At 46.7% G+C, this 12,237-nt stretch overlaps 1 protein-coding gene and 1 pseudogene across 1 annotated transcript in view; both read right to left on the bottom strand.

Moving 5' to 3' along the window:
- The window catches only part of LOC126142207 (fibrosin-1-like protein), a 454,843-nt gene that overhangs the window by 216,809 nt on the left and 225,797 nt on the right, over window positions 1–12,237 (bottom strand). The gene's annotated exons all lie outside the window — the stretch shown is intronic.
- On the bottom strand, window positions 3,040–3,156 carry LOC126100418 (5S ribosomal RNA; annotated as a pseudogene).

Raw genomic sequence — 12,237 nt, 5'->3', positions numbered from 1 at the left:
CTCGCTCTCGCTCTCTTGTGTGTGTGTGTGTGGGGGGGGGGGGGGAAGTGTTTCCGCATTACCCCCCCCCAGCCATTGTCTCGTACGATGTCCACTGTTTTTATCATTTCGCACATTTATAGTATTTCAACTTTGTGACCGGATGTCCTTCCGGTCACTCGTGGGTTAAACTTAGGACGGCTAGCAGCGCAGGACATGCGTGTGTGAATCGCGCAGACTGTCTTGTGTGTTAAAGTATTTTAGCTTTTCATGTGTCATTATTTGTAAGACGGTAATTGGGATCAGACCAGTGTTTGCCCAAAACAAGTGTGGAAAACCGCCTAAAAATCACACTCAGGCTCGCAAATCATGTATGTACGTACCAAAAATGCAGAATTAGTGGCGGTAGTTTTGAAAGCGAGACCAGTTTGATTCAAATGGTTCAAATGGCTCTGAGCACTATGGGACTTCACATCTGAGGTCATCAGTCGCCTAGAACTTAGAAATAATTAAACCTAACTAACCAAAGGACATCACACACGTCCACGCCCGAGGCAGGATTCGAACCTGCGACCGGAGCGGTCGCTCGGCTCCAGACTGTAGCGCGTAGAACCGCACGGCCACTCCGGCCGGCAGACCAGTTTGACACCGTACGCGTCGGCATTCATTCCTTCCACTATAAAGTCGTTTCTCCTGCGTAGGAGATCTCAAACTGAACGAATTTGATGAAATTTGGCCCAGAGAAAGGTACAGTTGGAGGTAGTAAAAAGGTAGGTCACCAACTTCCCCTCGACAAACAGTTTCTTAGCAATATGAAGTCTCATTCACTCTGCTAACTATGGAAACTAGGGAAACGCAAAAGCTGTTACACAAGAGCAAGCTGCAATGTAGTAACTTCTTAAACGGTGATAGATGTAGCATCTGTAGCAATGCAACGGGGGAGGGGGTGGGGCGCTTAATTCGTAAGCAAGCAAATGACGAGAAAAAAAACTGATACAAAAAACATCTTCTTTGGTTTTACCGATGCTGACCACGTCTTCAATTTCGGGCAGAACGTGACGGGTGAGCGAAAGCGGTGTAAAGGGGAATGGAGGGTTGAAGTCGCACAGGGTGGAGTGCGGGGTGAGGGCATGGGGCCCGGGGGGGGGGGGGGGGGTTCCGGGAGGGAGCCGTAAGCGGGCAGCTGGCGGAGCGGCGCTGCGCGGCGGCGGTGGCGGCGGCGCCAATGAATTTATCGTTATTGGATTTGCGCGGCTGCGGCCGCCGCTAGCGGGCTTCCTCGATTCGCGCCGAGCTGCAGCACGCGGCCGGCTCCTCGCCGGCGCGGCGCCGCCCAATAACCCACAAAGCCAACATTATTGAGGCTTTACACGCGCCGCCACATGTCCGCCGGAAACGAAAACGCTTACGCGCACGCAATCTGCACGCTTGTCGGCCGTGTAGAACGTTTCTTTCCACCGTTTCAGCTTCAACGTATGTATACTCCGCAAGGACCGCGCACACAGCGTGTGGTATTTAGTACCGACATTAGGCACTTCCCTGTCCTGTCAGCGTATGGAGATACGATCTACTGCTCCTACAACCTGTCGGATATTAATTCCCATTGTAGTTCGGTGAGGTACACGGTGGAGGAAGCAGAATCCCTGTATGCTCTTCACAGAAATTTCCCCCTAAGCATCTCGGTCACAGTTTCGTTTGGGCGATACGTTTACTTTATCGAACGAAAACGCTTAGGCCCGTACAATCTGCACGCTGGTCGGCGGTGTAGAACATTTTTTTCCCGCCGTTTCTACTGCAGCATATGTACCGGGTGATCAAAAAGTCAGTACAAAATTTGAAAACTGAATGAATCACGGAATAATGTAGATAGACGTTAAAAACATGTCCGACAGATGGCGCTTCATCTGATCAGAATAGCAATAATTAGCATAACGAAGTAAGACAAAGCAAAGATGATGTTCTTTACAGGAAATGCTCAAATACCTACCATCATTCCTCAACAATAGCTGTAGTCGAGGAATAATGTTGTGAACAGCACTGTAAAGCATGTCCGGAGTTATGGTGATGCATTGGCGTCGGATGTTGTCTTTCAGCATCCCTAGAGATGTCGGTCGTTCACGATACACTTGCGACTTCAGGTAACCCCAAAGCCAATAATCGCACGGACTGAGGTCTGGGGACCTGGGAGGCCAAGCATGACGAAAGTGGCGGCTGAGCACACGATCATCACCAAACGACGCGCGCAAGAGATCTTTCACGCGTCTAGCAATATGGGGTGGAGCGCCATGTTGCATAAACATCGTACGTTCCAGCAGGTGTTTATCAGCCAGGCTGGGGATGATGCGATTCTGTAACATCCAGCGCCATGTGTCGGACATTTTGTGAACTTTGTTTTTTTTTGTTCTAATAAAACCCCATGTCATTCCAAGCATGTGTGTGAATTTTTTACCTCTCTATCTACATTATTACGTGGTTTATTAAGGTTTCAAATTTATACTGACTTTTTGATCACCCGGTATACTTCCCAAGTACCGTATACGGCCGGTGGTATTTAACACGCACTCCGTCCTGTCAGCGTATGGAGCTACAATTTGTATGTTCCCACCTCTCGGATTTTATTCCCACTTAACCGTAGATGCACGATGGAGGGAGCAGAACTGTTGCATCTCTACATAAAAGTTTCACCCTTTCTTCGCGGATCCCTCATCATCTCCCTCACACCTACGTTTGGGCGATACCTCTGAAACCCATTTCCGAAAATTTTACGCGTGTGAGTAAGCGGTTGATTTCGTAAGATGTCTCTGGATCGGATCTTGCTTCCGATATTCTCACATTACACGTGCCAGTCATGTACATAAAGCATTCCGTCTTCAGGCCACTAGTGGTCCATCGGGACTATCCGACCACCGTGTCATCCTCAGTTGAGGATGCGGATAGGAGGGCATGTGGTCAGCACACCGCTCTCCCAGCCGTTATGATGGCTTTCGTTGACCGGAGCCGCTACTATTCGGTCGAGTAGCTCCTCAATTGGCATCACGAGGCTGAGTGCACCCCGAAAAATGGCAACAACGCATGGCGGCTGGATGGTCACCCATCCAAGTGCCGGCCACGCCCGACAGCGCTTAACTTCGGTGATCTTACGGGAACCGGTGTATCCACTGCGGCAAGGCCGTTGCCAGTCATGTACATAAAATAATATAAATCAAATCAGTATAGTCGCTCATGTGTATCCATGTTATTACAATCTCATTACGAAAAACTTTTCTCCTTTTTTTCTATTCTATCCACGCCCCTGAAACCAACCGCTTAACGTACCCGGTAGCCGACTTCTTGAGTGCTAGCGAACGTAGGAAACATAAATACGCATAAAATGTTCAAACTCGAGTATTTCGAAAACGATTGAGAGCTGCGTTTTGCAGCATACGTAAGTCGTGCACTACACGTCCCGTCAATACGAATCAGATTGGTGAGAGAAACTTGGTGCGGTCTTCTTGTGATCCGAAATTGTGTGTGTAAAAACAAGAACAGAATCGTCAGCTCAAGAGTCTGACTGCAAGAAATAACTGCAGAAGCACACCAGTGCTTCGAGGAGTTATATATAACTCAGTAACGCTCTTCTTTACTAACGAGACAATGACAATAGTACATCTATCTGTAACCATTCTTGCATGCATCGACGCTTCTCAGTTTCTTTCCAACAGCTACCAGCAAGCTAGCTGAAAACTGAAAGTTACAGTAGTAGAACAGTAACACGAGTGTTTTATATGCGATTTATTTTGAAATCGGCGAAAGAAAAGCGGGTGGCGCATCCTGTTCTCTAAAACTCCCATTTCTACAGTCCACCAGAACAACGAGAACAGACGAATAAATGGTTCAAATGGCTCTGAGCACCATGGGACTTAACATGTGAGGTCATCAGTCCCCTAGAATTTAGAACTACTTAAACCTTACTAACCTAAGGACATTACACACATCCATGCCCGAGGCAGGATTCAGACGAATAAATTTTAGATGTTAATACAGAAACAACCAGAATATCTGGTTGTTTAACTGTCTCCAGATAGGGATACAGCGTTCACTAAGAAAATTTTGTAAGAGCAGTATGAAATACTACACTCTTCCTTAATTTTCTTCTTGTCGATGAGGATATTCCTTTATCTCCACGTCACTGACAATGAAGAACTTGTATGGCAAATGCGCTGTCTCAGCGCCCAGCCACTCCCAGAAGATTTCGCAAAAAGGAAACACTCATATGCATGAAAGGTAATGGATAGGCGACCCATTTCTTACCATAAATCGCATTCACGATAATGACTAATCGCGCTCCTTACCGTGAACATTCCGAATGAAACACAAATAAAAAGTAAATAAAAGCCACACGCACAGCTTTATGTAGCCGTGGAATTTTATGTCGAGTCTCATGCTGACCAAGTCCGCACACTGAGCGCGAGACGTGCCGTCGATCTCAATTGGTGCGCACGAGAGGCTAATTGTAATTCAGGCGGGGTCCACCGAGCGCTACGACCAGGGCCAAGTCGATCAGTCGGAACCTTTGAACACACCATCTTACGTGTAGTCAGCTCTGACGCGGCCAAAAGTGCTTTGGAAATCGATGTGTGTTCAACAGAACGCATGAAAGACGCAGCAATATGAGCCCTCCTTTTACGTAAACGATAAACAGTGGACCAAATTATTGCACCTGGAAGTGTGAGTGCATCGGTCGGCTTACGTTTTGTTTTTATCAGATACTTAACGACACGCTGAACCACTTGTTAGTATATGCACAGCTGTCCTGAAATCAGTCACAATGTGATGCGTTTTCCTTAGTCACCACTGTACTTGATTACTGTAACGTCAAAGCGTGTTTCCGGTAACGGCCACGGGAGTCATGTCGTGTCGGCTAGTAAGTGTTTATCTGTCTGTAAATATGTTTACAAATATCATGCACAGAAACTATCTAACCACTGTCGGACACAAGTAACTTTTCGTTCTTGTCTTACTTACGTAACAGTTGTAGTCACAATGTGCCACATTGTGATAAACCCACGTCCCCTTAACAGCACGAATAATAACCGTTTCCAAAAAATCAGGCACCTACAGATCAGCGGGCATGGCATGAGAAAAGCATCGCTTATTCCGCACATGTCATGAGAAAAGCAACGTCTATTGGAATAAAAGTCGCGATTGGGACTGAAGACAGTTTGTTTTCTATTTGGAGAGGTGTACTTGAGACACACACACACACACACACACACACACACACACACACACGTCTACTCTAATGATTCTTTGACGATCTCAAGGCGAAACTGATTAGTGGAGGAAAGCGGTAATTAGACGCGTAATCATCACAGTTGTCTGCTGATTTGAAACTTTCGTACGAGAGAAACATGTAATAACTGTAAAACATAGCAAATATTCAATTTATTCTAGCAGAATCTATTCGTAATTGCGTAAGTCTGTAATGTTATAGTGCATTCTACCGTATCCGCGATATTTCACTTTCCTTGATACACCTTCACGCAGCTTACAGGAATCTTTGTTACCGCAAATCTAAAACAGTCACTGACAGCAATCACAATCGAGCAATGAAAAGTTACCCAGGTAGACACTGACACATCAATCTCATCTCAGTCACGCTCGGTATATCTCAGAAATTCCAACCACACTGTACAACACGACACTAAGGTGCTGCAGTCATGGACTGTGCGACTGGTCCCGGCGGAGGTTCGAGTCCTCCCTCGGGCATGGGTGGTATGTGTTTGTCCTTAGGAAAATTTAGGTTAAGTAGTGTGTAAGCTTAGGGACTGATGACCTTAGCAGTTAAGTCCCATAAGATTTTTTTAAAAAAAAACACGACAGCTGTTTTCTGTTGCATGATGACCAGCACCGTGTGCAACTCGGAAATGACAGTCAAGACCAGACTAGGCTAGAAGTAGCGAAAGAGGTACGACTTCAACACTGACTTCCAGCCCCAGAACAAGAAAATCTGACGGGATACCGTTTATGCCGCTTTTAAATACGAAATCACGCATATTGACAGGCTTGATCGGTCTTCATTGTGTTGCGACGAACATGCAGTTTCTGAAACAGCCATAAAATGACTGGCAAAGCTCGCACGGTCGGAAGTCATAGTGTTTAATGCCGCAGTGTGGCCCGTAGTAGGTTTCGGACCCGAAACGCGGTATTTCTGATACCGTCTGCTTCAATACGCGAACTGACAGATGTCTACGTACCTCCTGTTAACGACGAAGCACAAACCCTGCACTACAGTAACACGATTGCGATCGGCAAGCGCTTCGCCTCTTACCGCGTAAGCCGACACGTAACGCGACACAAGTAGTACGACGCGAGCAGCACAGTGACAGGAGTAGACGGTTACAAGGAGAGGCCCTCCCGCCAAGACTTAGCCTGCAGCTGACGGCGGGCGTTTACCGGCAAATGCCTCGGCAAATAGCGCCGCCGGGAATGTACACTGGTTTACAATGGGCACTCATTTTACGGCGGGCCGAACACTTTGAAATATGACTTGCTCAGCCGGTAACTGCGGCTCTGTTTACTAAACACACTCGCGGCGCAGCTCGGCGCGGCGGAGAATAAAAAGCAGGCCGTGTTTATTCAGACGCCTCGCCGCCAGCTGCCACCGCTGGCCGGCACATTGTAAGCTAGCCGCATTACCATCTCATTACCCAGCGCCGCATCATAATCGGGATTACGACCCGCGCCGACAGAGGCCAAAGCAGAAAAACTGACGGGTACAATGCGCTGTGAACACTTATTTGTACTGTACTGAGTGGGCGCTCCAGGAATCTCCCAGACTACTCTGTTGATGGGCTAGGACTTCAACTTCCGTCCAGGTGAATCGTCTAAAGAAAACTTGTTACCAACCACAACAAAGGAGTTTTTTTCTTTCCGATAGAGACGTCCAGTACGTCAGTGAATACATGTAGAGTTTTAGTTACGCCAAGATGCAGCATTCGGTAGTGTAGTGCATTTTCTCTTTATGTTAGCAACCTGCTTCGCCATTTAGCACACTGGACTCGCATTTGGGAGGACGACGGTTCAAACCCCTCTCCGGACATCCCGATTTAGGTTTTCCGTTATTTCCCTAAATCGTTTCAGGCAAATGCCGGGATGTTCCTTTGAAATGGCACGGCCGACTTCCTTCCAAATCCTTCCCTAATCCGAGCTTGCGCCTGGTTGTCAACAGGACGTTAAACACTAATCTCCTCCCTCCTGCTTTGCCATTCCTTAGTGCTGGAGAAACATGGATGTAGCATATCTGAGAAACAAGATACATAAATCTGGGGAGCACATAAGTTCTTTGGTATATTTTTACTGCTATATTCTTGTTCCCTTTAGTTTTAAAAACGGCTAAACGTCTCCACAATACTATTAATTGGTTAAGCTACTACGTCAGTCTTCAGCTTATACAAGGAGTAAGGTTCCAATTAGTCTTTTCAAAACTAGACGAAAATGTCGGAATCGTCTGTACTGCGCCCTCTGATGACTACAATCAAGCTGTAAATAGTTGGGTTCAAAATGGCTCTGAGCACTATGGGACTCAACTGCTGTGGTCATAAGTCCCCTAGAACTCAGAACTACTTAAACCTAACTAACCTAAGGACAGCACACAACACCCAGCCATCACGAGGCAGAGAAAATCCCTGACCCCGCCGGGAATCGAACCCGGGAACCCGGGCGTGGGAAGCGAGAACGCTACCGCACGACCACGAGATGCGGGCAAATAGTTGGGGTTACAATCCCATTGACAACGGTGTCTCTCTACATCTACGGGTTAACTTTGCAACTCTCGTTGAAGTACTTGGCAGAGGGTTCATGAAATCACTACCATTCTATTCTCTACCTGTCCACTCTAAAACAGCGCGGAAAGAACGAAATCTTTCCAGGTGAGTTCGGAAAGCTCTTATTTTTATCAAGATGATCACGTCTGTCTAAGTAGGTTGGTGCCAATAAAATATTCTGACATTCAGAGGAGTATGTTGGAGACTGAAATTTCGTGAAAAGATCTCGCCGGAAAGAAAAACGGCTTTGTTTTAATGGTTGCCACAGCTACCTCCCGTATCATATCCGTGACAATCTGCTCTTTATTTCGCGATAACAATAAACGACCTGCCCTTCTTTGGACTTTCGCGATGTTCTCTGTGGATCCCATACCGCACAGCAATAGTGTAGCAATACTGCGCAGACATATATCCATTTCGGATTGGAGAAGGAAAACGACCGTGTCGTTTTTAAAAAGACCAATCCCGGCATTCGCATCAATAGTTTTAGGGAAACAAAGGAGAACCTAGTCTGCGGGATTGAACGTCGAAATGAGCCACATTACATTCGAAAACGAGTCCTTGCCGTAACTCTTCCGACATCTTGCTCTCATGTTCTCCATAGATATGACACCATCAACTGATACTCCACATATCACATAATATTAATGGCTATTTCCGGTATCTCACATTCGGTGAGAAGAACTAAAACACAAACATGAGGACAGAAATTATCATTCTGAGCGCACTTAGTGAATGCAATACCTACGCAGTGAGCGGATGACAGAAGGGAGATAAGAGGACGAAAATGAGGAAACTGGAAGTAAGAGAAGGAAGGGGAACAGGAGGAGGAAGAGGAGAGAAGAGTGTGACTGAAGAGAAACAGACGGGGACAAAAAGAGTGTCCGCAGGAGAGGGGGAAAGATGCTGAACAAGGAGTGGGCAAAGAAAGGTAGGGAATGCGAGCAGATAAAAGACAAAAAGCGTAGGGACGCGATAGAGCACACACTGCAAAAGCAAAGAACGTGACAGAGAACGCCGAAGAAGCGGGGAGAGCGGGCGGCAAAGAGTGCGGGCAACATAGGAAGAATGACAAGCCAGGACCAGGGCCATGACGACGTGTCATAAGAACATTAAAGCTAAAAGTGGCGTTCGAGAGAGAAACCGTTTTTAGTAATAAGAGAGGCTATCAAACGCTAATATGGAACACCGGCGGACATGTTATAGATATTTATATTTTCTCTCTCTCTCCCTCTCTCACTCTCGCAAACGCGCGCGTACACACACACACACACACACACACACACACACACACACACACACAGTTATAGTTCGTTCCGTTGACTCCTCGTTAGGGGCTAACCGCGTATGTAATAAAGGAGAACAATGGCGAAGCTCATAATACGAGTGCAGGAGCAATTGAGAGGATTGCGTTCTGAATGCATTCGAGGCAGAAGTGAACCGCCGGGCGGTAAATCGGCGCCTGCGTGGCGCTTTGGCTAGGTTAACAAGCGGGGCCAGCAGGTAACAAAGCCATTAGCGGCCTCTGCCAGGTGGTGCGCTGCGACACGAAACGACCCCACAGGGCTCCACTCGACTCTACTCTGCTCTGCTCTGCCCTGCCCTCTAGGCACAAACCCCACCCTGGGAACGCTCAGCCTCGAGGGCCAGGCAGCCTTCTCTCTCTCTCCAGCAGTCAGCGAACCCTCTTAGCTCTCCGCAGGGGCTCACGCAAGAAAGCATACGCCAGGTGGGGGAGAGTGATGTTGGCGTGGCGAGGCGACAACCAAGGGCTGACGTCTACAAAAGAGTTGTCACTTCAGTGCTTGCTCTAGCTGTATGCGGAAGCTGAACGTGTTTTTTTACTAGCTGATACAACGCCACCCACCCCCCTCCTCTTTCTTTTTCCTATTATTTTATTTATCGTATGGCAATAGACTTAGAGAAAGCTTTTGACAATGTTGACTGGGATACTCTTATTTCAAATTCTAAAGGTGGTAAGGGCAAAATACAGGGAGCGAAAGGCTATTTACAATTTGTACAGAAACCAGATGGCAGTTATAAGAGTCGAGTGGCATGAATGGGAAGCAGTGGTTGGGAAGGGAGAGAGACAGGGTTGTAGCCTCTCCCCAATGTTATTCAATCTGTATATTGAGCAAGCAGTAAAGGAAACAAAAGAAAAATTCGGACATTGTAATTCTGTCAGACACAGCAAAGGGCTTGGAAGAGCAATGGAACGGAATGGACAGTGTCTTGAAAGGAGGATATAAGACGAACATCAACAAAACAAAACGAGGATAATGGAATGTAGTCGAATTAAGTCGGGCGATGCTGAGGGAATTAGTTTAGGAAATGAGACCCTTAAAGCAGTAAAGGAGTTTTGCTATTTGGGGAGCAAAATAACTCATGATGGTCGAAGTAAAGAAGATATAAAATGTACTCTGGCAATGGGAAGGAAAGCGTTTCTGAAGAAGAGAAATTTGTTAACATCGACTATAGATTTAAGTGCCAGGAAATCGTTTATGAAAGTATTCGTATGGAGTGTAGCCATGTATGGAACTGAAACATGGACGATAAATAGTTTGGACAGGAAGAGAATAGAAGCTTTCGAAATGTGGTGCTACAGAAGAATGCTGAAGATTAGATGGGTATATCACATAACTAATGAGGAGGTATTGAATAGAATTGGGGAGGAGTTTCTGGCACAATTTGACTAGAAGAAGGGACCGGTTGGTAGTACATGTTCTGAGGCATCAAGGGATCACAAAATTAGCATTGGAGGGCAGCGTGGAGGGTAAAAATCGCAGAGGTAGACCAAGAGATGAATACACTAAGCAGATTCAGAAGGATGTAGGTTGCAGTAGGTACTGGGAGATGAAGAAACTTGCACAGGATAGAGTAGCATAGAGAGCTGCATCAAACCAGTCTAAGGACTGAAGACCACAACAACAACAACAACAATGGCAATACATATACAAAAATAACGAGTCAACACTTACGCACATCTCTCCAGCATAAAATGACAACAGCTGTATCTCTGGGTATCAAGGTCGTTTATGTATTTTATACATCACTCGATGCTGTGAGGAAATCTTCGAAAGAATCCTTGCAGGGCACTTGGGGGATTTGGTGATACAACATGGGAAACTGTCGTTCCGTCCCACAGGATGATGATGAAGATTTGCCCCACTTGTAGAGAATGTCTGCGCATCTTCCATGGCCCGTTCGGATGGGGTTCAAGGCAGTCCAAGTTCCCCGAGGGTGGCCGAATGCAGGGGGTTTCTTCCGGATGCAAGGCTGCTTCAGGCGTTGTGGGGAACAGTTTTGTTGCCGGCAGCGTTTCCATTCGTCGATGGTACTGAATTCATTTTCCATGAGAGTCCTGGCTGTGGTGAGAGTCGTATGTCTTGATCTTAGTCTTTTTCGCTCCGCAGGATACCGAGGTGTTATTAGCAATATTCCGATACTCACGTAATTGTGCGCTCTTCCGTCTGATATCAGGAGGCGGAATGTGGCTCAAGCTAGGTAGCCAATATGCGTGAGTAGATCGTATTGATGCGGTAAAAGTGCGCATTGACTCAAGTTGTACGTCTATCCTTTTTACGTGTGGGCTATTAAGCCAGACAGGCGCACATTACTCTGCTGCTGGGCGTACCAAACCGAGTAATGATAACCCGGAGAGTGCTTCTCTTCATCCGAAGGAAATCTACTTGCACGAATGTCTTCATTCAGGTTTACAAAAATACGGATATAGCGAGGGAAGAGACCGGGGTGAATAGAAAATGTGGAAGTGTTTCACAGCGAAACATCTGCAGTGTCGTCGAAACAACCCTCGGGCAGTTTCACATGTTGCCGAGGCTGACGCCGCCTAAGTTTTCGCTTGGGAGCCCTTACACGTCCTCCACACTCTCTCGATCTCCCCACATGCGATTTCCGTGTTTTGGAAGATTTCCGTGTTTTGGAAACCTGGAAGCAAGACAATCGTATCCGTCGATTTGCTTCAGACGAAGAGGTGTACGCCTGGATACAATCATAGTTTCGTTGGCAAACCGCAAGCATTTTTCCATGAAGGGATTGACCGTCTTGTCTCGCAATGGTGTGAATGTTTTAACTGTAATGACGATTACTTTTCAAACAGCAAACAGTTCACCTATTTTTCTTCACTGTGTCTCGACTTCATTTGGCAGCCCATTATACAGGGTGAAAAGTATTTAAACCGACAAACTCTGGGAGGTTATAGGGGACATAAAAAAATATTTTCAAATGGCTCTGAGCACTATGGGACTCAACTGCTGAGGGCATTAGTCCCCTAGAACTTAGAACTAGTTAAACCTAACTAACCTAAGGACATCACAAACATCCATGCCCGAGGCAGGATTCGAACCTGCGACCGTAGTGGTCTTGCGGTTCCAGACTGAAGCGCCTTTAACCGCACGGCCACTTCGGCCGGCATTTTCCCTAATGTCATTTTTTC

The sequence above is a fragment of the Schistocerca cancellata genome, chromosome 1, assembly GCF_023864275.1.
Source record: "Schistocerca cancellata isolate TAMUIC-IGC-003103 chromosome 1, iqSchCanc2.1, whole genome shotgun sequence".
Classification (NCBI taxonomy): domain Eukaryota; kingdom Metazoa; phylum Arthropoda; class Insecta; order Orthoptera; family Acrididae; genus Schistocerca; species Schistocerca cancellata.
The sequence above is the reverse complement of the archived record's forward strand: the minus strand, read 5'-3'. Positions and strand labels throughout refer to the sequence as shown.